Source organism: Saimiri boliviensis, chromosome 11 (genome assembly GCF_048565385.1).
Source record: "Saimiri boliviensis isolate mSaiBol1 chromosome 11, mSaiBol1.pri, whole genome shotgun sequence".
NCBI lineage: Eukaryota > Metazoa > Chordata > Mammalia > Primates > Cebidae > Saimiri > Saimiri boliviensis.
Window position 1 is genome coordinate 108,454,743 of NC_133459.1, and position 25,537 is coordinate 108,480,279.

At 33.9% G+C, this 25,537-nt stretch overlaps 1 protein-coding gene, 1 long non-coding RNA gene and 1 pseudogene across 3 annotated transcripts in view; 1 reads left to right on the forward strand and 2 right to left on the reverse strand.

The window, feature by feature from the left end:
- The window catches only part of LOC141580336 (uncharacterized), a 494,168-nt gene that overhangs the window by 192,885 nt on the left and 275,746 nt on the right, over positions 1-25,537 (reverse strand). The gene's annotated exons all lie outside the window — the stretch shown is intronic.
- The window catches only part of OLFM3 (olfactomedin 3), a 194,021-nt gene that overhangs the window by 102,891 nt on the left and 65,593 nt on the right, over positions 1-25,537 (forward strand). The window lies entirely within an intron of this gene.
- On the reverse strand, positions 1,433-12,498 carry LOC141580335 (dnaJ homolog subfamily A member 1 pseudogene; annotated as a pseudogene).

Genomic DNA, 25,537 nt, shown 5'->3' on the forward strand with positions numbered 1-25,537 from the left:
GTAAATAGTATTATGCACATTTTTATTATTATTGTTATTACTACTACTTATGTTTTAAATGGATTATTTGGTAACTTGTGCATGAGAAACCCAGCTCTAGGCTTTAAAATTTTCAAATAGAAACCACAGTAAGTAATAAAAGTAATATATTTGCCACAATCATATACATATACATGCACACAGTGAACATTTTGCAATTTTTATGTTTGCAGTATAATATACAATTACAAAATTCAGTCTGATATATTTTATTCTATTCCATTTCAATTTTAAATCTTGTTCATATCTCACTAAATTAATTAAACAACATATTAGTAGTGAAGCCACACGCTTTGTAAACCACTGCTTTGGAGACCTTCCCAAACAATTCAACAGTTTTCACAGAATATTCTAACATAGATCAAAGGTCCGGAAATGGATTAAATACGAGAAGACTGAAGTTTCAGCAAAAGAAATGGAAATTGTTAAAAGCTCTTGTTAATGTACAAGATTGATATAAAATTCATGGAAAACGATTAATGGAGCATGGAATTTAGGTGTACTTAAATGTAAGCAAGTGTGTGTGTGTGTGTGTGTGTGTGTGTGTGTGTGTGTGTGTATTTTAGCTTTACCAAGGTAGAATAGCACACAAGTCTAAGGTCAAAATCCTAGCTTAAGAGTAATTTTGTCAGAATGTACTGATAAGCATAACTTATTTTTAGCAACACAGGTAAGAGGAGGTTTGGGATTCTAGTGGAGTCCAACAGAAAAAAGACAATAGATTGTAAACAAATAAACAAATAGAGGAATTTAGTCCAAAGCTATGGTAAAACTGATTGAGAAATAAGTCCCATTATGTTTAGAAACAAAGGTTATACAGCATATACAAGGGCATAATGACTCTTAGAAAGCGTTTAAAAATAAAGATGTTAAACCTAAGCCCATTTGTCTTATTTAGTCACTCCAATTCCAGCTGGCCTGAAAGTAGTAGGCATGGCGTTTACATCTATTAGTAGTATATTTCTTTCCTTTATACAAAGTAAATAGCTCATTACTGGGATCATGTCCTCTGTATCCTGAGTGTTGTCAACCAAAGAAATCTCTCAGGTACTTCCATGCCACATGTAACAGGTTTAAGCTCCATGTAGGAAAAATATTTCCAAACTTGCTAATGGAAAGCTTAAAGAAGGAACCTGTCCTTTCAATGCATACAATTTGTGTTAAAGATGCTTAAAGTTACACAGTTCTAGAATGAATAGTTCAAATTACTGAAACATGATTACAGTTTGTATTAATGTTCCGTTTATTAGACTGTGAAACACACTTAAACTTTAAGAGGAAAAATTACATACGACAAAAAGACAAACAGTAAAATAGGCATTCATTGTGCTATACAGTCTATTTCTCTTTAAAATGGAAATATTAAATGACAGTCTGAAAAAGTGTAATTCTATCTGAGTTTATACAAAACTGAATAAATAAATGAAGTAAAAGTCAATCTAATGGAAAATAAAATAATTCTTAGAGTTTAAATTATCTGAATTAAATATCTTGACTGATTTACTGAATGAGATAATTTCTATGTCTACCATTTTATTAATCTCAGTATATATTTAATATCTCAAAAGAGGTTTTATAAAATATCAAATAATAATAAAGAATAATCTCTTCTCTTCTGACATCTCACTAATAGAGCACTTTGTATTTCTGGCTCTCTTGTGTTATAACTTCTGTTAACTTATTCTGGAAACCAAATTTAACCTATTTGTTGCCAAAGTGGAGAGAGCTTTGTTGGTCATGCTCCTACTTGTCAACTTTTAAAAATTTTGTATTTATTCTTCCTTTAATTTGTAAAACACTAGGTGAATAGTGAAGCAAAAACAATAGCAAGTAGTGAGCATATTAGGATTACAGTCCTTTGCTCATTCACTGCTGCACATAAAATGCCAGCAGCAAATATTATCACTGGTCCCATTAAGAGGTTTGACAATGAACACCTCTGCAATGGTGTTTATCCTCCTCATGCTTTTCCATTGTAACAGCCCTGCATTTGCTTCTTCATTGTAGTGGCATCAGCATTGCATTTCCTAATTTGAATCAAAGTCCACCAATTCTACTTAATTAATCTCATCAGTTCCTTCTACTTCTTTCCTCTTGGGTAGGAGTTTTTCCAGCCCAGAGTTTGTCAGAAGAGAGAAAGCCATTATCAAGAAAATTTACCTTAAATTCAATGATTAAGTGTCTCTTTTCATGTGGTCTACAATAAATTGACTTGCCTTCATTTAACACACATGTGATAGCTCCAGGCTTGACAATTTGACCTGGATGAGAGATGATGACTATGACTCAGTTGTCAAGAGTGGATACTGGTTTTCAGAAGCCATGCAATACTACAACGAGACCTTTTCATCCATGCCTACAAAAAGGTCTTCTCTTTGTCAAGTGAAAACAGCATGGTCCTTCTGATCTAACACAGTGATAATATCTCCTAGCTCCAGTCCTGGTTTTTGGTCTCCTTCATCATGGGATGTTCTTTTTCTGGACATCTTTCATACCTTTGTTAATATGAATTTCTATAACCATCTTCTCTCAAAACTATCTTCTTTCCATTGGAGCTTTTACATCTATCTAGAGGACTGATCTGTTCCCTATGGCCCTCCATGCACACAGCTTGAATTTGCTAAGCCATTCCAGGTTCTATCTGATGACTTCTTATTTGCATTCCAGTACCTCCACCATTAGGACAGCACTGTACTGTTGTTATTATTGTTGTTGTTGCTTTTTTAACCACTTCTGACTTCACATCTGTCACAAATTGCATTACTTTACAGAGCCAGTTTTTTTGTTGCAGCATCATATAAATCTCCTAAGGTTCCTGAGAACTGGTATACAACAGTTTTACCTTTCCTTTTACTCTGTGTCCTTTCTCCTCATCAGAAATCAAAAATTGAGTCACATAGACATTAGCAATCCTTTAACCTATAAGAGAGATCAAGGATTCAGGGACTGAGGTTGATTAGAATGAATAAATGAATGAATGTAAATGTTACCAATCTATTTGAAAAAATTCAAATCCTACTTTCCCTGTTAGCCCTCACCAAAAATATTGAGTAAAAATTATAGCAAAGTATGAATATGGTTAGCTTTTATTCCTTGAATAGGTAAAAGTTGAATAGAGAGGACAAAAACTTGGAGAGAGCCTGTTTGCCAGCCCGGATTTCCTTGCCGAGGCTGTGATAATACTTACAGCAAAGAAGAGTTGGGCATCAACCACAATGTTGGCTACAACTTAATTCAACAAAAATTTTTCACCATTTTTAAAGTATGAGTATGCAAAATTATGTAGTTTCTTTAATAGCCTTGGATATTAAAATGAAAAGAACAAAAAAAAAATAACAGAACGAAGGGGTGGCAAGGGGACAGGAGAAAGGAGGAGAAAAGAGATGCAAACATACTGTAAATCAGATTTTTTAAAGCAATTTTTAAAATTTGTTAAAGAATAACCATATTTTTCTACTAAGATTTTCTTTTTTAAAAAGTATTTAGGAAAAATATGTTTGTTAGATACATGCGCAAATCTCAATGACTGCTGCTTGTAAGCTTCTATAAATGAAGTCTTTGAATAGAAGCTAAATTTGACCGGCAATCTACTGGGGTCTCTTATATTCACCAGCTTGTTATTAGAAGGGTTTATGGGGAACACGAAAGCTTTATTATCTCCCCAGGTTGCTCTAGTCTGAGATACAGAACTGAGATTAGATACAGAACTGAGATTAGAACAAGTGCAATATATCTCTTGCTTGGCACACCTGTATAGTGTAAACAGCAAAAATAAACTGCAGAATCATTTATTATCAAAATTAATAGAGTTTCACACAGGGCAGAGTTTCATCTCATTCTTGTTCAGCAGGGCCATAAAAAATATGAAGCTTGAACTAATAAAAACTTCAAGCTTTACACAATTAAGCTTACACACTAAAAAATTTTAAATGTTGCCTTCAGTATGCCTAATTCTACAATCTGTAGTGTACTTGAAGGCAAATTTTAGATTTGGAGAGAACTAAATATTAGGTTAGTGCATATCAAATTGCCCATGCTCAACATTTACATCTTTTAAAAATGGCAATTTCATATCATTCTAACTAATATATAATGAAATACAAATAAATTCATGATTTTCATGGGAAATAATGTCCATGTTAAACCTAAAACTTTAAACATCAGTAATAAATATTAAATGTAGAGAGCATTGGAAATTTGGCCACTAACATTTATTTTCTTTAATAGCTAAGCACCATGCTTGTCTAGGAAAAATGAGTTGACATTACTGTAGATAATCTAACACATATAATTACTGGTCTTTAATATTTATCACATGATGAAACATTGAGTGGGCTTTTGAACCTAAGTGAAAAAATAAGCAATCAAAAATGAGATACTATACCAGAAAGTGGTCCAAATTTTAAGAAAAGGACAAAACCATACTCCTTATGGGTAATAGGGATCTGCAGCTCATCAATATTTTTGATTTTTCCTCTAGTGCTTATATTTTATTTTTATTGCTTTTATTTTAATATTCATATAGTAATAACTAGCATGTTATTAATATAGTATCTACCTTCCTTATCTGGAATACTTGATAAAGAATACTATTATTTCTTTCAAAACTACTGATCATTTTAAATTTCTTCCTTGAATCTCTGCAAAATATTTAAATTGCTGTGCTTAACCCAAGCCACTGTTTATTTTTATACTAAATTAGTGATTCATGGAGTGGATTAACTAGTGCAAATTTAAAATCTCTAGCTAAATCCTTCCAAACTCTGAAGACTGAGTAGAAAAAATATTCTCTCCCACCAAGAACAATCTGCAGGGTACTGACATTAGTTCAACCAAGTAATTAGTAAGATAAATTTGTTAAATCACTGTGAAAACTAATGTATTACTAATAATATACTGGAAAAGAGGCTGTTTTATTAAATCGAATTTCCAGATTATCTAAATATTTGGTTAGGCTATATTGCATAAGGCATGAAAGACCATGATATCTGCTGAAAAGTGGAAATATTTGCTGCTTGAAAGCTAATATTTTCCAGCAGTGTTAACCCGTTCTATTGTTTTCAATTTGCTTAACTATTACCTCTTTATTATTACTCAAATCTTTGCAAATTATTTCTTGAATTTCATTTTTATAATTATTTAAGCAATGAATCAAGTAGTTCTTTTTTCACTGAGTTTTAGAAATCAGGATTTTCTTTATATTCAGTACCAGTTTATGGAGTCAGTTTTGTTTAATTTTTTTTTGTGCATAATGCACTTGGTGAATAAGCATGTGAAATAATTAAGACTTTTATATGGGTATCAGAAACAAAGTTTTACCTTGATTAGAAGGATAATCAACTAATCCCTTTTTAAAGAATCACAAAATTCCTGACTCACAGTGATATTTTCGTTGGCTGTGATAAATTCTTTTGGAGAATTAGAAAACCAATGACACTTACTATTAAAATTTCAGAAACTATAGAAAACGCTAACAAATAAAATGAAACTAATATTACTCCTAATCCCAGCAAGATTTCATCACAATAATTTTCTACTAGATTTTTTTTCTTTCTCTGTGTGTGTGTGTGTGTGTGTGTGTGTGTGTGTGTGTGTGTGTATGCCTATAGGCATAATTGTGTTTTAAGGCTGTTATAAAGTTGTTCATATTACTTGTACACAAAAATTATCCCCCTTTTTTCACTTTATACTGCATCATAACTATTTTCCAATATCATTAAAAACTCTTTGCAAGACATACTTTTAATATGCACAAGTCTCATATTTAAGAGTTCAACCCAATTTTCTTAATTGGTTCCCTATGACTGAATTTTTAGGGTATTCCCAACTTCGTCATCATATATAATATGGACAACAGTATTTGTTCTACACTTTTTTTCTGGGTTTTTAGTTATTTCCTTAAGATTACTTCTGAGAAGTAGAATTATAGGTTCAAATGATATGATAAATAAGATTTTTAAAATTAGAAAAATAATGTAATTAAATATGGCAAATAAATATAGGAAAACATAGCCATCTTTAACTGCCTCTAATCTTTCACCTTTTAGTTACTTGCTGCTAAGTTTTATGTACATTTTATATACATTATCTATGCCAGATCAGTATATCCAAATATACAACTTTATATGCAAGTTTATACATGTACATTTGTTTATTTCTGTTTATTTTTTAACCAATAAAAATTAATCATGCCATAATTACTTCACATTTAATTTTTCCCATTTAGTAATATAAGTATTTTTACAAGTCAATAATTACAAATTACAATACTCATGTTAATATTTGCATACTATAATACTACATAGCTTGGATATATAATTTTTAATTATTCTCTTATTGATTGGCATTTATGTTGTTTCAAACAATGCAGCAGTTAGCGTAAGACATATATTCTCATATACTGATGGGTTTTTTTCTCTATAATAGACTCAACTGTGGGATTTGCAGAATTTTAACAGACAATTTAAGGTTATTTATATCACTTGTACACAAACATTATCCTCTTTTCACTTTATACTACATCATAACTATTTTCAAGATGATTATATTATTACTTGTACACAAAGTACAAGTAATACTCAATTAACAAAAGATTTTAACAATCAAGTTGCATAGGAGACTGCCTGTTCCCTCTACTAAACTAAATTAAGAAATGTTCTAGATACTATTGACCTTAAGACCTTGCTGGAGAGAAAATTTTCTTAAGGAGAAGTTTTTGAAATTCTATTTTTTCTACTAATGCATTTAAGTATGTTATTACATGTTTATTTCTAATTTTCATTTCTTATTACATAAATTGCATTTCCATATTAATTGCATTTCCATATTTCTTGCCTATGTTTTATTGGCTTGACATTTTATTATACATATCTATGAGCTCTTTGATATTAAAAATATTTATGGTCGGGCACGGTGGCTCAAGCCTGTAATCCCAGCACTTTGGGAGGCCGAGGCACGTGGATCACGAGGTCAAGAGATCGAGACCATCCTGGTCAACATGGTGAAACCCCGTTTCTACTAAAAATATAAAAAGTTAGCTGGGCATGGTGGCACGTGCCTGTAATCCCAGCTACTCAGGAGGCTGAGGCAGGAGAATTGCCTGAACCCAGGGGGCGGAGGTTGCGGTGAGCCGAGATTGCGCCATTGCACTCCAGCCTGGGCAACAAGATGGAAACTCCGTCTCAAAAAAAAAAAAAAATTAATATTTTTTCTGTCCTGGGTATACAATTCTGTTCTCTCAGTCTAATATTTGTTCTTTTATTCTGTTTATTATGGGTTTTTCTTTTTTTTTTTTGCCACATTAGAGCTTTTTTATTCCATTCATGGAGTCAAATCTTTAAATTTTTGGATTCATGGCTCATTTTCTGTCTTGATATTTGTATAACTTCACTCACCAGAAGGTTATACAAATATTTCACTTATGTCTATATTTTTTACACATTATAATTTATTTGTAAAAAACAAAATTCTCTGCAGATAATTTTTAAAAGGGTCAAAATTAACTTATTACAGAGTATTAGCTAATTGTGCTAATAGCAAATATTAAATATTCATTAATTTCTCCTCTTAAAGATTTTTCTAGAGAAGAAATTATGTAACTGTGGGTAGTCCACCGGAGGAAAGTATAATATTTTATTTACCTTATTATACCCAGAGCCTGTCATAGGAGATGACATTTAATACACGTTTGATAAATACATTGGAAAGAATCAACAAGGAGAAAATATGGTCTCATTAGCAATCTGGTAAAGGAGTTTGCTCCAATCATCTATTGCTGTGCAATAAATCATCTCAAAATTTAGTGGCTTCACACAGTGATTTTTAAAATTTCCCTCTCACAGCTCTGTGGGTTAGTGGGCCTCAGCTATGTGGTTTTTATTTGGAGGTCTTTTGTGCAGTTGCAGTCAGATAATACCTGCAGTCATCTAAACTAGTGTCCCCACCCACATGCCTGATGCCCTAGCTGGAATGGCTGCTGTAGCCAGGGGCTCGTCCCCCAAGCCAACATGCTAGCCCTCAGATCCTGCTTCTTCCCTCTACAGTCTCACTTCACTTTTTTCCTTTGCCTTGTGACTGGACTAGATGAGAAACACCAGCACTTTATTTTATGTACATACAAAATTATCACCCTCCACCTACCTACCAGCCGGCCTCCTCCCTTTTGGAGACTTTTATGTATCATTGCATAATGTCTGAGCCAAAAGTTGTGCTGCACTTCTACAAAATTAACAACTTAAAATTAAGTATTAGTTAACTTCAATTTTTCCACTTTTCTATTACATTTTTTTTTCTTATGATGTAACTTTTCTCCTTCCTCATCTCTTTTCTCTTACACATTTCAAGTCTTGGATGGTTGCAGGGTGGGGTGGAACCTTCTCATTTTTTTATGAACTCAAAAGGAAAAAAATATAAAACATTTTAAAAGAAAAACACCTTTGTTTCTGTATGTACTCCCTCTTGCCCATATTCCAAATTAAGCTCAAGCTTCAATATGCAAAACTTCAACTAAAGCTTTTGTATCACTGTAAGATATTAATTGAGTATTTACACATCTCTTTGTCCCTAATGTCTATACATGTAGAGGCTTAGGGGTGCTGATGCCCTGTGCAATCAAAATCCATGTATAACTTTTGACTCCCCCAAAACTTTACTAATAGCTTGCTGTTGACTCAAAGACACACTAATAGCATAAAGAGTTGACTGACACATATTTTGTGTGTTCTGTGTATCATATACTGTATTTTTATGACAAAGTAAGCTAGAGAAAAGAAAGTTATTTAAAAATTATAAAAAAGAGAAAATGTATTTCCTATCCAGTAAGTGAAAGTGAATCACAAAAGTCTTCATCCTCATAATCAGGCGTCCCCAAACTTTTTACACAGGGGGCCAGTTCACTGTCCCTCAGACTGTTGGAGGGCCACCACATACTGTGCTCCTCTCACTGACCACCAATGAAAGAGGTGCCCCTTCCTGAAGTGCGGCAGGGGGGCCAGATAAACGGCCTCAGGGGGCCGCATGCGGCCCGCGGGCCGTAGTTTGGAGACGCCTGCTCATAATCTTCACACTGATTAATCTGAGAAAGAGAAAGAAGAGAAGGGGATGGTCTTGCTCTCTCCATGAGAGGCAGAAGAGGTGAAGGAGATGGAAGGAGAGAAAGGAGAGGCAGGCACTCTCCTGTAACTTTATGGAAATACATCATGATTTCTTTCTGACTTTTGCTTTTTCATTTATCTAAAAATGTTTCCATATGGTACCAATCCTTTTTTCATCATTTGCTTTATTTCAGTGCTTGTATTATAGAAGGGCCCATGTCATAAAAAGCAAAATAAGTCTTGGATAATCAGAAACTTTCTGCCAGACTGTCTGTTTTCCGGCACTGTTTCAGAAGCTTCCATCTCCATCAAGCCATCTTCTGTTAATCCCTGTGGTGTGATATCTATTAGCTTTTGAATTTCTACAAAATCTGTACCTGGAAACCCTTTATCCAACACCTTTTTTTTTCACATCCAAAATCTCCTTCATAGTTTTCTTGACTGGCTCTGTTGTAAATCCTGAGAAGACACGCGCAACATCTGGACAGTTTTCTTCAGCAGAATTTGATGGTTTCCGTGGCTTTCATGGCTTTCTCTGTAAGAACAACGGCATCTTCAATGGTATAATCTATCCAGACTTTCAAGGTGTTCTCTCCATTGGGGTTCCCTTTCATAGCATTGAAAATACTTTCCATAGAGTAAGATGTGTAATGAGCCTTATTGTTTCTTATGATCTTCAATCTAGAGGCTGAATTAGAAACATTGTGTTTCAAGGTAAGTTGACCACTTTGAGATCTTTGGTATTGAACTCATGGGATTCCAGGTGGTCAGGGGCATTGCGCAATATCAAAAGAACTTTAAAAACCAGTCCCTTACTAACAAGGTACTTCCTGATTTCAAGGACAAAGCATCAGTGGAACCAATCCAGAAAAAAACCAATTCAGATTCTCATCGTCCAGGCCTTCTTATTGTATGACCAAAAGACTAACAGCTGGTATTTATCCTTTCCTTTCAAGGCTTCAGGATTAACAGCTTTATAGATAAAGGTAGTCCTGATTATAAACTGACTGTATTTGCACAAAACATTACAGTTAGCCTATATCTTTCTGCCTTAAATCCTGGTGCTTGCTTCTCTTCCTTACTAATAAATGTTCCTTGTGACATTTTTTTGTCTGTTTTTGTCTATTTTCAGAGTGGGACACTTTTGTTTGCATAAATAGCTGGTTCAGGAAGGAATCCTTTCTTCTCAACAATTTTCTTAAAGGTGTCTGGGAACTCATCCGCTGCCTCTTGGTTAGCAGAAGCTGCTTCTTCTGTTACCTTAACATTTTCTTTTTATTGAATTTTAAGTTTTGGGGTACATGTGCAGAACATGCTATACACGTGCCATGGTGGTTGGCTGTATCCATCACCCCGTCATCTATATTAGGTATTTCTCCTAATGCTATGCCTCCCTTGGTCCCAACCCCCAACAGTCCCCTGTGTGTGATGTTCCCCTCCCTGTGTCCATGTATTCTCTTTGTTCACCTCCCACTTACAAGTGAGAAAAGTCCATCTCTTTCAGAAAACATTAAACCATCCTTCGCTGGCATTAAATTCTCCAACTTTAGATTTCTCACCTTCCTTTTACTTTAAATTTTTATATAATGACTTTTCTTTTTTATAAATTATATTATTCTATACATATCCCTTACAGCAATTCTTTTAGTGAAATAAAAACATAATATCTGTATTTTTTCATACAAGAAAAAAAGGTATTTCAAAAAAGTGCAAGATTTTGGTATCTGTGGTATGGAGGGCAACTGTAGCTAAAGACCTAAATCTATGGTACATATGCATTTTAACTTTTTCATGTAATGTCATGACTTTCTTTGCTTCTTGAGAACACTTCCAGCCTCATTAGTGGCACTTCATATGGGTCCCATGGTATATTATTGAAGGTTTACAGTATTGCAGTAAACATGATGCAAAATACTCAAGAATCAGGAGAGAGAAGTTTTTACTGCAATACACAATTTACTGAGGAGAAGAACTACCCATGTAGAGATTATTATGGTCTCAAGGCATTTGGAAAGGGTATTTGCAACTTGCAGCACTTCAACTCATAGCATAGTAACAAGTGGTGGCTACGGAATTAATACAATAGTACAGTATGTACTCTAGTTAATTTTATCGAGTTATGATTTAATATGGCATACTTACATTTGTTTATATTCTCCTCAACTGCCAGTGGTGCTATGTATGATCTGTAATTGTGTGCCTAAGTTTTGATAAATTTTTAAATAATAAATTTGTGTATATTTTATGGTAATAAATGATGAAATAGACTAGTGTCTACATATATTTTATGCACTTATGACATGTCTAACTTTTTTCTAATTCTTAAAATATGTGTAGGCTATGTGGTTCATTTGTAAGATTTTTTAAATTGTCAGAAATCTCAAAAAATTCCAATGGACTTATTTTTTTTTAATCCATGCAGCTCAAATCTGTATTGTTCAAGGGTCAACTGTATTGAGGAAAACTGATGTGCTGCTTTTAATTACCTAGAAACAGAAGTGTAAAGAATATCACTGACATTCAAACAGAGAAACACAAAAAAAGTAAAGAGGGGTCCAGAAAAATGGACAGGATCTTGGGAGAGGTCTGGGGCTCCAGAAAGTCCATAGATGGGCATAGAAAACAGAAGATCTAAGAAGTCAAGGACAGTTCAGAGTCCTCTAGATTATTCATGGTGCTGCAAACGAATGTTGAAAAATAAACCTAAACTTTTGTCTTATTTTTAAAACTCTTGGTGATAATGGCTTAAAAGATGGTGAGAAGCAATACAGACCAGGACTAAAAACAATGATAGCAAGTTTTTTGTTTCCCTTTGGGAGGCCACATGGAACCTATTCTCTTGTCCTTTACTCTTAATGTTTCTTGTTCTAAATATTATGAATGTCATGGATGTATTTAACTCTGAAGATGTTTGTCTTTTACACATGTAACCTGTATCTCTAAAAGTATACCATCTTGAGAATACAAAAATGCAATTATATCTAGATATAGTAAATAGATACAGTAATTATTGTCAATTGCACATCACTTCATATTCATACTATTCTGGCAAAAAAGAAAAGGAGAGGCAGGTATAATATCAATTATACTAAAATTGATATTGCGCCCAGGTGGAAAAGCCAAGTAACCAGAACATGCCTTAGAAACGTGCTGCAGTGAAAGACATAACTGGACATTATCAAGGATTTTAAGGGTATGTCACAGACACACATTGGTAAGGAAGGAAGGGATTATGAAATATACAAGAGGAGGTACTCCTCCTACCACTTAGGGAGCTTATACCACAGTGGAGTAAGAAATGGCTTGAAATGTTTTATGACTACATTATTTTAATTGGAAGTAGAAATCTAAATTTCTATCTTTTTGAATTGTATATATGTGTGTATATATATAGTATAGAAATTATATATATGTATGTGTATGTTTTTTATATATTATATACAGTATATACATAACAGTAAATATAAGCAGGCAAATATGCAGGTTTGATCTTAATGAGGCTCCTCCAGGAGTCAAGCTAAAAATATTGATTTTTTTTTTAAACTGTAATTCTGGTTACCTTCATCTTCTATTCCACTGGAAAGATGACAGTCATTTGAGAGAGTTTTGCACAGTAAGATTGGCTGATAGAAGTAACCTTAGGCTCACTTGATCTTCGTTGGTTATATTTTAGTTCCTCCTATCTTCAGAAGGTCTCTGGTAAACAAACCACTATCCAAAGCCTTGATCTAAGGAACTATCCCCAGAGGCATTCTGACTAAATTCTTTGGGGTAAGTAGATATGAAAGAAAAACTTGTCAAAATGGGACACAATTTTGTTTTTAGTATCTACTTTACCCTTACTGTTGTTACTGTAAAAGAGGTGATCTGACTCCTTCTCAGGAGACTGGATTCCATAAAACACCAGATGATTTCCTGGACTTTCCCATCCTTGGCAGCTGCCCCTGCCTTGTTGAGGTTGATCAGGTCTTCATAGGGTGGCTCACTACTGGCACTTACATCTGGGCAGTGTCATCTGGTACTGCCCAAGAGTCTATCTAGATTATGGTCTTCTGCACCAAAATGAAGCAGATGTCAAACTCATAGCAACCATCCCTCACTCTACCCTCTCAGGCCCTGTCAGGCTTACATCAGTGTTGTCTTGGCAGAAAAAGCAGTTCTCCAGCTTCCAGGAATTCTCAGGGTTCCAGATCAATACTATCTTACAGACAGCCCTGGCTACAGGATTGGCAGGCTATATGGACTGGGGTTTGTATAGACATGAAAGGCGGTTTGGTTAAAGATTTGTTTGGTATTTTTTAGTTAACCTAATCTAATACATGGATGGTCTATATATGATTATATAATGATATCAGACGTGGCAGAATTCTTTTAATTTTTTTTTTTTTTTTTTTTTTTTTGAGATGGAGTTTCTCTCTGTTGCCCAGGCTTGTGTGCAGTAATGATCTCGGTTCACTGCAACCTCTGCCTCCTGGATTCAAGTGATTCTCCTGCCTCAACCTCCCAAGTCGCTGGGATTACAGGCATGCACCACCACGCTTGGCTACTTTTTGTTTTTTTGGTAGAGAAGGGGTTTCACCATGTTGGCCAGACTGATCTTGAACTCCTGACATTGTGATCTACCCACACTGGCCTCCCAAAGTGCTGGGATTACAGGTGTGAGCCACCATGCTTGGCCTAATCTCTCTCTCTCTCTCTCTCTCTCTCTCTCTCTCTCTCTCTCTCTCTCTATATATATATATATATATATATATACACATATATATGCACTTATATTAAGGGTAGTGTTTTTTTTTTATTTTGACATATATACATTTTTGAATATAATATTTTTGAAAATTGGATTGTTATATAATCAGTAGTTATGTTTAATACACTGGTTTTCCAAAACACCATTACTCTTTACTTTAATGTTGCATCTTACACTCAATGGTATCTTAAAATCAAATGAATGTCATATATATGTTTGTATGTGTGTACTTCATGACTAAATCTCCAGGCTCTGTAATTAAGGTTTAAATTACATTATGTGGTATGAATTTTCATGGGGTTCACTACTAAAGTTATAATCAGTAAAGAAATAGTTAATCTCTGTGTGTTTTTATCAGATGTCTAGACATAATTATTAAATATTTAGGCAAAAACACAGAAAAACAGATGGGATTTCTAACAGTACAAGGTCTGAGTGCTTGTTGTACAGCTGCTCTTTTTATAATCCCAGATTTTAGGAGATGGAGAAAAGAATGTTTTGTGAGCTTCTCCATCAATTATATGCATTTTTCTTCATAATAAGAATGTAATTTAAGAGAAACTTTATTTGGGGGTGTTATTTGGCCTCTTACCAATTCATAAAGAAGTGACTGCTGACTCTGAATATTTATGAAATTCAGAAAATGCATTTACAAAGTAAACCTTGTATCACTCTTTTTTAAATGAAAATTTTCTGAATACAGAATAAAAGGTATTTGGCTACTTGCTATTTAGAATTACATTTACCAAAATGGCATTCAATCAATTCATAGCTAAATCTAGGCTTCTATAAAAACACACTTCTGTTAAGTGAATGAGTAATATTCCATCCATGATAAAATATAGAAATATATTATTTTTGACCCAAACCCAAGGTATTGCATCAAAAAGCAAAACCACTCATTATCAGTAAGACATAAAATATCAAACAAAATCTTTTACAAACAGAAGACAAAATGGTATAGAACCCAGCATCAAATAATTGAAGACATAGCAAAACAGCTGAAATGAGTTGAGAGAAAATTATTATTGTAAGAGATAAATTCTCATTTATATAAGATAGAGGTATGATCAATAAGAGGAAGAACTATAAATACATTTGGAAGTTCAACATTCAAACTACACTGTGTTGCCAGTAGCATATATAAATAATGCCACAAAACCTGATATTGAAAGAAAAAATGTAGAGTTTAATAAAATTAATCATGTTTCCTGTGTTTTAAGCAAATAATGGATTCTCATTAATCCTTGACAAAAGGGTGATACCACAATCCACTGAGACTCTGTGGCATTCTCTGAAGAAGTTTCACAGTTTTCCTTTAACTTTATTAGAATCTCAAAGCTAAGGTGATAATTCAGCTCATTCCAAATTATCCCTTCTCCACTTCTCTCCCTTGGTGATATTCCTCAGAACTTTCATAAGCATTGGTGGTCAATATGTCACCAAATGTGGTTCGGTTACATATATTTTGCAGCTCACATGATTTCTCTAAGGGGCAATGATTACTGGTTGAAGTCCATGATGAGGTACACCTAAAAGCTATTTCTATAACTGCTCTCTGCTAACTAAACTATAGCTGATCTGAAATGCACAAATTTGTACCAAGGCAAGTTCTGCATTAGTTTTCAAGGACTGTGGTTGTTTCTGATTTCTAAAGCTGTCTAGTAAGATTTTGTGCTACCATCATGAGTTGCCTCCTAGAGCTCTGTTGCCATTGCTCAAAAGATGGACCCAGAAGATGCATGGCAACTAAGGATGCTACCAGCTCACAGGTAATGGCTTCTGGCATAAGCCCAGGTCAATACTGGCATCTTGTCTCCATTATTTCTACCCCTACTGCTTCCTGTAACCACTATTCTCAAGCCAGTGTTAGAGTGCTACAGATGGTATCAGTATTCATCACTGTAGCTGATGTAGAATACAAATTTATCAGCTTTTGAAAGTCACCTTCCTTCTATGTGACTAGTTTAATGGGTGACCCAACATATATGAATTCCTATGTGTTTTATGGATTCTACACAATAAGTTTACATCTGCTTCCTCCAGCACCGATGAGGTCCGCACAGAGCAGTCTGGAGAAGTTAGCTCAGGGGTGCCGTGCCATCATTGACTACCACTCAATATCCAAAAATGAAGCATATGACCATTCACACAACAATGTAGATAAAATCATTCTAACCACCATCCCTTTAATTAAAAAACCATTATTCAGACTTCTCTGATACATGTCTCTAAGACATAAGATTAACTATTCTAACCACCATCCCTTTAATTAAAAAACATTACACAGACTTCTCTGATAAATGTCTCTAAGACATGAATCCAGCTTTTGATCTTTCCAAAGACTTTTCAATTTTCAGAGTCTCGTGGTCTAGAATCGAAATGAAAGTGTTAGTGCCCAGTTGTAGCTTCTCTGAGACATGCGGTGGAGAATGCACTTAAATTCCCATCGTGTCTCAAGAGTATGCCCCTGAAGTCCTTTGACTTTGTGAGCTGTATCTAAGGTGATGCTACCAGCCATACAAATCTTAAGCCAGTTTTATGACTACTAAATAGAAAAAACATATCTAGCAAACTCTAAGGGAATCTGAATAATGCTGAGACTTCATTATAATGATATTAAAGTTATAATTAAGCTTTAATTTAAAAAATATGTTGTATAAATAAAATTCAAAAAAGATGTTTCATTAGTCTAAATATTTAAATACCATGTTAACAACTAAGTGACTTTAAATACTTTGACTAAGATCATTTTAGTAAGATTATACTAAATTTATTTGTTGCATTTAACTAAAAAACAAAACAAAACAAAAAACAAAAACAAACAAACAAACAAACAAAAAAAACAGGTGGATAACAAAGCACTAAAAGCCCAGAATAGGTTTTACCTATTTATCATTCTCTCTTTCTTCTCTTATTCTGAAATTCTTATTGCAGCATTGTCTCACAAAAATTAAAATAAACAAAATAACTTCTGATGATTCCATTTATTTTATGTAATAGTGTGTTTTTAGAAATATAGCTCATTGAATGGCTGGGAGCAGTGGCCCATACCTGTAATCCCAGCACTTTGGGAGGCCGAGGCGGGCAGATCACGCGGTCAGGAGATCGAGACCATCCTGGCTAACACCATGAACGCCCGTCTCTACTAAAAATACAAAAAAATTAGTTGGGCGTGGTGGCATGCACCTGTGGTCCTAGCTATTTGAGAGGCTGGAGCATCACTTGGACCCGGGAGGCAGAGGTCGTGGTGAGCCGAGATTGTGCCACTGCACTCCAGCCTGGGCAACAGAGTGAGACTTTGTCTCCAAAAAAGAGAAAGAAAGAAAAAAAGAAATACAGCTTATTGAAAAACTGATTCCTAATATGCAATATCAGTGTCAACAAAACTGGAACATGTTTAATCAAAACAAAACACATGTTCTGTATTTTGATCTCCTGATCTCCAGCTTATAAAATATTAGTGAAGGGACTATAACTTGTTGGTATCAAGAAGTCCTTCAGGAATGAGGAGGAAGTAAGGGAAAGAGAGGCATCTGGTTATCCTGATAGATTCTGATGGTGTCACTCTTAGAGCTTTATCTTAAATGAACAGCTGGGTTAAAAGTTTTAATAAGTCTCAAATATAGACTTCATCAAATGATTAGCAAATTATAAATAACCATGGTTTACATCATTTATTACTATTCAAATATTGTAATTAACAATATTTAATAGTATATTTGCATACTACTTTATTGTTTACAAAGCAACTTTTCACCAACAAGTATGTTTCAGATATTGTGTGAATAGGTTGTATTCCCTTTTTCTAGTTGATAAACTGAAATTTTAACCTAAGTCATGCACTTAGGAGGGACAGAGCCAGGTAAGGAATTGAGATATGATGATTGCACACCTTGCATCCATCCTGCTTTAGGACACTGACTTGTACAAGACAATATGAAAACAATTACATGACACAGTGATTTGTTACAACCTACACTAAAACCCTGGGAAGAACCATGCAGTCTTCTAAATGATTTTTAACATACAGAATTCAGGTAAGATGATTATTATTAAAAAATAAAAAACTGGAAAATAATAAAGTTTAATAAGCTAGATAAATGAAATATTTAATTTGAAATTTTAATGCTAAAATTATGTCTTATTTTAGCCAAGCTTAAACTTTTTTTATTCTAAAACAAGCAAATACAAACCAAATAACATAGCTAGAGCTATTTAACTGGCTGCCCTAAACTTCTGAATGTAACATTATTTTTTTTTAGACACTCTTCATCCCAGAGATATAGAAGTACTTTAGTAACAGTAATTTTGTAAAAGCATTTTACGGAATATAGCTATGTAGTGGCCTAATAGCCACCATCTATCTGAGTGTTTACGGCCCAGGAGCTTTAGGGACTTGCTGTATGGAGTAGGGAGCTTAAGAAACCAGCCAAGATTTGACACCATGGTCTTCCGGCATTCGCCAGTTCCCTTTAGTATGGCTTGCGCTCTCAGACTGCTCAGAGCAGGTGGCTCCTGCTGTAAGAAGAGAGTTGTGGGAAGATATCCATGAAATGAATATTTATAAACACCCCCAATCTTCATTTTAAGTATAAGAGAAAAATCAATTTTAAACAGAGAGGTCCTTAGGAATTGCTGATCTAAGGCATCATCTCTTAAATATTTACAACATTCTTATGTTGTGAAATTCTTTAATCTGAAGTACTGTAAATAAATTAAGAGTGCAAAACTGAATCTGCCAGAGAATTCTGATAAATTCCCTTTTAGCATGAGCAAACCAGTCATTTATGTAAATAGTTTCCTCATTTTTTGTGCAAATTGTTTTTCAAGGAAAGTTAAATTATTTTGTTATTTAACTGAAATATACTTTGTGACATCCACTCAAATGATAGTGTTGAAGTCTCCTCGTAGTTGTTTTAAAACTGCCAGGGCCATTCCAGCAAGATTACTGGAAGTTAGGTATAAGAACTGATGATATTTTTCAACTCAATTCCATGCAAACATATTTTAAGCTCTTGATATGGCTTTGAAATGGAGACAGTGGTCTGATGACAGACAAAACAGAATATTTAAAATGATATATAAATTTCAGCATAGCGACTGTAGATAATCACTTCTTGTATACACATTATATTTTCTATCTAACTCATCCTATGTCCTAGAATTTAAAATTTATTTTTTTAATTAATAGACTTTATTTTTTAGAGAAGTTTTAGATTTATAGAAAAAAAAAATGAGCAGAAAGTAGTGTTCCTATACCTTCCATCTATTCCACACACATGCACCTAGTTTCTCCTATTATTTACATCTTGCATTAAGATGGTACATTTATTACCATTCATTATCCAATACTGATGCATTAACATTAACTAAATTCCACCATTTATAGTAGAGTTTGTTATTTGTGTTGTATATTCTATAGATATTGACAAATAGATAATGACATATATTCACCATTACAGTATCATACAAAATAGTTTCACTGCTCTAATAGAATATGCATTTTAATTGCTTTCTCATATTGCTTCCTGTCATCTCAGTGTTTTTCCTCCCAATCTAGGGAAGATTATCTATTTTAAAATTCTGTTTATACAGAATCATTTAATTTTTCTTCATTAACAGTGAATTTAATTACTTTTTTCATAAACTAATATCTTTAAATGGATTTTACCCAGGACTATGAGGTCAGAAATAATTCTACTTAATGAAATTGTTAGTCATGAGGGGATTCACAGTCATTGTGACTCAGAAAGTCTAATCCACAAATAAGAGAAGCTGGGATTTAGAATTCCGCAATGACTTTCAGTGTAATGCCTGCTCATTACTTAAATCAGGATGGGAAAATTCCAGCTGGCCAGTTGGAAACCACTTAGCCAGTTGGAGAAGGTGAGACAATCCCTTTCCCTATTTCTTAAAGTTAGATTTCCAGATAATCTGCCTTCTCCTTCCATTCAATACCTCATACAATATCACAACACAGAGCAACAGATCTAACACTTGAGATATAATATTACCAGTTATACTGTATGACCCCAGGCAAGATATTTAATGTTATTGAGGCTCAAATTCCTAACTTACAAATACTGAATATGAGTAGCAAGTTGACACTTGCCTCAATATCTATAAAAATGATCAAATTGTTTAGTATATATCAAAATTACATACATAGTATCAAACATTTGACAGATGCTCAATAAATATTTGTCACTGTTGGTACTATTATTATTATCATATTATTAGAATTCTTATTATATTGTGAAGATACAAAAAGGAAATTGACCATAGCAACAGCTGACTGCAGTTTAGGCAAAAATGGTCAAGAGACATATTAGATCTTCCATTCCAGACATGGATAGTTTAGCTGTTCAGTCAATGTAAATTAGCATGTTAGTGATTGGGGCAATGTTCAATTCAAGTTAATATTCATTGGAATTTCTCCCAGCTTCCCTCTGGGTTAGATTGACATGCATCTATTTACTATCTAATGTTAAATCCTTCAAAATATAATCAATCTTTGAAAACCACATGGTCAAGAGGCAGAAAAGGTTTTATTCAAAAACTGCTATTAATTGTAAAAGTATTCTATATGAAAAAAAGTTCCCTATCTATTTTTCCAACTTACAGAATTAGAGGACTACAAAGCTATGATGATTATTTCTGCTCTCAGGACTACAAAGCTATGGTGATTGCATATAATAATCAATGTAGGTAAGAGGAAGAAATGAATAACTAAATGTTGAAGAAGTCATATTACATTTTAATAGTCAAAATATTTTCTCTGCTAGATCATGAAGTTGGAGATTACTTATTTTAATAAATAAAATGTAAATTTTTGGAGAATAACAATAAAAGTTAATATTAACATTAATGTTCTTAGTCTAGCAAAATTTAAATGATGAGCAAGTATTGCATCCTTTAAACCAAACAGTAGCTCTCAGAGTACCATTATTTTCTCCATTGTACACAGGAGAAAACTGACTAAAAGATCTGCTAGTAACACAGACTCTGTGCTCAAAGATTCTGTTATACTAGGGAAGAACAAATACATTAGAAATTTTAAAAAATAAAGTCAAACCCAGATCTACCATATAGTACTCATAACCATGAAAAAGTTGCAATACATTCACCCCCTACCGGGGCCCCAGCCACTTACATTTTCCTTAAATTAAGGTCCTATAGGCCTTACAGGGCTGTTGTACTTTGTACACGTTCCACAAATGATTTACGTGATAGTATTATTATGTGTACGTTTTTCTATTTTTAACATAAAAGCTTGCATTTCATTAGTCTATCATTTTATAAGCCAGACTTTCATCTATTAAAGACAATTTCCCCCATAAAAAATAAATTTTCACTTATGAAACAGTAAAAATACAATGTTAAATCACTTTGGGGATTTTCCTGAAGGTATTCTTTCCTGCTTATGTTCGTACAAAAGAATATACAGATGCAGAAGGAAACAAAGGGGAAGCTTGGAGGCAATGCAAAGAGACACAGGGCACTCTTCTCACACTCGTATTTTTATTATCACATTCTATGAAGCCTTTCAGTTCTTCTTCATGTTTATTCATAGTAAGATAGCTATATTTTATGCTGACATTTTGATAGACTTCATCTTATTTTAGCCATTTACTTAGCTTTTGAAAAATGGAAGTTTTATATTCTAAAATTTTTAAGCATTCACTGAAACATGGATTTTCAGCTGATACCAGCTTTTATATGTCTTACAATCATTTAACTAAAATTAGGTTGATTCATTTTAAAATATTTTAAAATTTAATACATTTTTTTCTAAAAGTAACTTATTTTTTTTGCATAAGATAGAGAATGCTAGACAATCTTAGAGTTCCTAAAGAAGCAAAAATGATAGAACAAGACTTTTGGAAAAAAAAAAGTACCAAAATGTTCATCTTCATTACTAAAATATGTAATTAGATGCAAAATTTTCATCCCCCTTTCATGTTGTCTTGTTTGTTGATGGCAAGTTGAGGTTTCATTACAGAATAATTATCATTCATCATCATTTGACTTGGAAAGTCTAAGAGGAAATGAGATTAAACCAAAACAATTGAGATCTTTCCAGGAAAACTAGATAAACAGTTTTTACAGACACTATTTTAAAAAGTTGAAAATTAAGCTGTAATTTTTATTTTAAAAGCAAATTCCCTCTAAGGAAAAGTATCGCACTTCAATCAGACATATATATATATTAAAGCTTCCACTCCTCTCTTAATTTTCTCCTATCCAATCAATCCTAAATATCTTTTAACAAATAATTAATCTTTAGCCCTTTTAAGACCTTTAAAAATAAATTTTCTGAACACCTGCCATAGCCACCTAACTTTACCAGATCTATTCTCCACTCAACCACTTGGGTTTCCTGACCAGATCAAAGAAACAATTATATATGGTCATGCCCCTACCTTGATAAACACCTTTGCTAGCTCCTTGTTGCCAATATGTTAATTCAGATATAGCCAATGGGGCTTTCCATCTCTTTTCAACATTTCTGAACTTATGCTTTAAGGACATGAAATTTCTTACCCTCCTCTCAAGCGCACCAGATGCTCTGCTTGAGCTTCTGCTTTCACTCCTGCAAAACTGCCATCCATTCTTTAAGACTCAACTGGGTTATCCGCTCTCTGATATATTTCATAAATCTTTAATCAAAATGAGTAGCTGACTCTGTGATCACACAGTAATAATTCATTTTTCTATGACAACATTTATCACATTATGTTACACACTCATATTGTGACTATTTCACTTCTCTGTGCTACTTAAGTTCTAGTACATAGGTAGCTAAAATACATGTTTAAAATAATTTTGATGAAAATTCTAGTTTTAGTATATATTCAAAGTATATCAATACATATTTGTGTATGTTCATTTTCAATGTATTTCAAAGTATTATAAATCATATTTATATTACTTGCATCAAATGTCAAAAAAATTTAACTTTTGTGATACAACATAGATTATAAACATGACTTGTTTTGTTTGGTTTGGCTGTGGTTTTGCTGTGCCTGAGTGACATATCTGTGGAGATGTTTATTGTTAAATTAAAACATATGAAATTTCTCAACTGTTTTAGGATTTGTGTCTATTTTAGGGTTTGTGTCTACTGATAGCCTGTCAGGCTATCAATTCTTACCGTCAATGATACATCTTTCTGCAGAAGATATCCACCAAATCACTCAATATTTTTCTTCAGTTTACTATGCGGATACCAGAAAACTAACCTTATTATAATTCTGTATACAGTAAAAGTGAATGATGACCTGAGGGCTTCCTTATAAAACAAAGTATTCGAACTTTAATGCTTAGACTAAGTTTTCTCTATTGGGATCTAAAAAAACTTTTTTTCAACACAAATTTTGTTATTCTACTTGAGATTTCTAGTTAAGTGACAATAAAATAAGTAAAATGATCTTAAAATATATTCATTCACGTATCAGCACCAAAGCACACTTACTGATTTATCAAGTATTTAGCACTATACTTTCTTGGGATTAAAAAGATAAAATGCCTCCTGTCAAGGAGTTTGGTAAGGGTGATAAATATAAAAATAAACTGTTATAAAATAAGGTGACTGCACAGTGACTGAGTATGTATAAGAAGTATAAAGTCAAGAATCAATGTTTCTGTATAGTGTCATAGGAAAAGGAAGTAGTAGATGCTTTATTAAAGGTACCTTGGAAAATTTTTTATATTATACATTCTTGCACTCATTCCCACAGCATTTGAGGAAGAAAAGCCCCCAGCATATGAATATTAAAAAAAAAAAACTCTCTAGGTATTTTTTAAATTGCATTTTAGGTTTTGGGGTCCATGTGAAGAACATGCAAGATTGTTGCATAGGTACACACATGGCAGTGTGGTTTGCTGCCTTCCTTCCCCTCACCTATATCTGTCATTTCTCCCTATGCTATCTCTTCCCACCTCCCCACACCTGTCACTCCCCCATTTTCCCCCAACAGACCCCAGTGTGTAGTGCTCCCCTCCCCGTGTCCATGTGTTCCCATTGTTCAACACCCACCTATGAGTGAGAACATGCGGTGTTTGATTTTCTGCTCTTGTGTGATTTTGCTGAGAATGATCGTTTCCATGTTCATCCATGTCCCTACAAAGGACACGAACTCATTGTTTTTGATGGCTGCGTAATATTCCATGGTGCATATGTACCACTTTTTCCCTGTCCAGTCTATCATCAGTGGGCATTTGGGTTGGTTCCAGGTCTTTGCTATTGTAAGCAGTGCTGCAATGAACATTCGTGTGCATGTGTCCTTACAGTAGAATGATTTCTAATCCTTTGGATATATACCCAGTAATGGGATTGTTGGGTCAAATGGGATTTCTATTTTTAGGTTGCTGACGAATTGCCACACTGTCTTCCACAATGGTTGAACTAATTTACACTCCCACCAACAGTGTAAAAGTGTTCCTATTTCTCCACACCCTCTCCAGCATCTTTTGTCTCCAGATATTTTAATGATTGCCATTCTAACTGGTGTGAGATAGTATCTCAATGTGGCTTTGATTTGCATTTCTCTAATGACCAGTGATGATGAGCATTTTTTCATATGTTTGTTGGCCTCCTGTATATCCTCTTTTGTAAAGTGTCTGTTCATATCCTTTGCCCACTTTGGAATGGGCTTGTTTGTTTTTTTCTTGTAGATCTGTTTTAGTTCTTTGTAAATTCTGGATATCAGCCCTTTGTCAGATGGGTAGACTGCAAAATTATTTTCCCATTCTGTTGGTTGCTGATTCACTCTAATGACTGTTTTTTCTGCCGTGCAGAAGCTGTGGAGTTTGATTAGGTCCCATTAGTCTATTTTGGCTTTTGTTGCCAACACTTTTGAAGTTTGGTCATGAAGTCCTTGCCTACACCTATGTCCTGAATGGTTATGCCTAGATTTTCTTCTAGGGCTTTTATGGTGTTAGGTCTGATGTTTAAGTCTTTAATCCATCTGGAGTTAATTTTAGTGTAAGGTGTCAGGAAGGGGTCCATTTTCTGCTTTCTGCACATGGCTAGCCAGTTTTCCCAACACCATTTATTAAACAGGGAATCCTTTACCCGTTGCTTGTTTTTGTCAGGTTTGCCAAAGATCGGATGGTTGTAGATATGTTGTGTTCCCTCTGAGGCCTCTGTTCTGTTCCATTGGTCTATATCTCTGTTTTGGTACCAGTACCATGCTGTTTTGATTACTGTAGCCTTGTAGTATAGTTTGAAGTCTGGTAGTGTGATGCCTCCAGCTTTGTTCTTTTTGCTTAGAATTGACTTGGCTATGCAGGCTCTCTTTTGGTTCTATACAAAGTTTAAGGTGTTATAATTCTAACCTTTCTCCCTCAACCCCAAAGGAAGCCACTTTGAGAAAAAAAAAAGACCCACATTATTTCCTAAGTTTGCTTGAGGCCAGGAGTTGTAGAAACCTTCTTAGAGAAAATGAATTTTGATTTGAATTTGGGTGTGTTAGTAGGCCATTAACAGTCTGTAATATCTAAGGGGACAGAGGCATTAGAAATGTAACTATTGGGTTGTGTGCGGAAGAAGTAGAACAAACAGTTGGAAATCTAGACAAAGATTACATACGCTTTATGAAAAGTTAGAATTCTCAAGTACTGGTACTTCAAGGCAACTGTGTTGCCGATA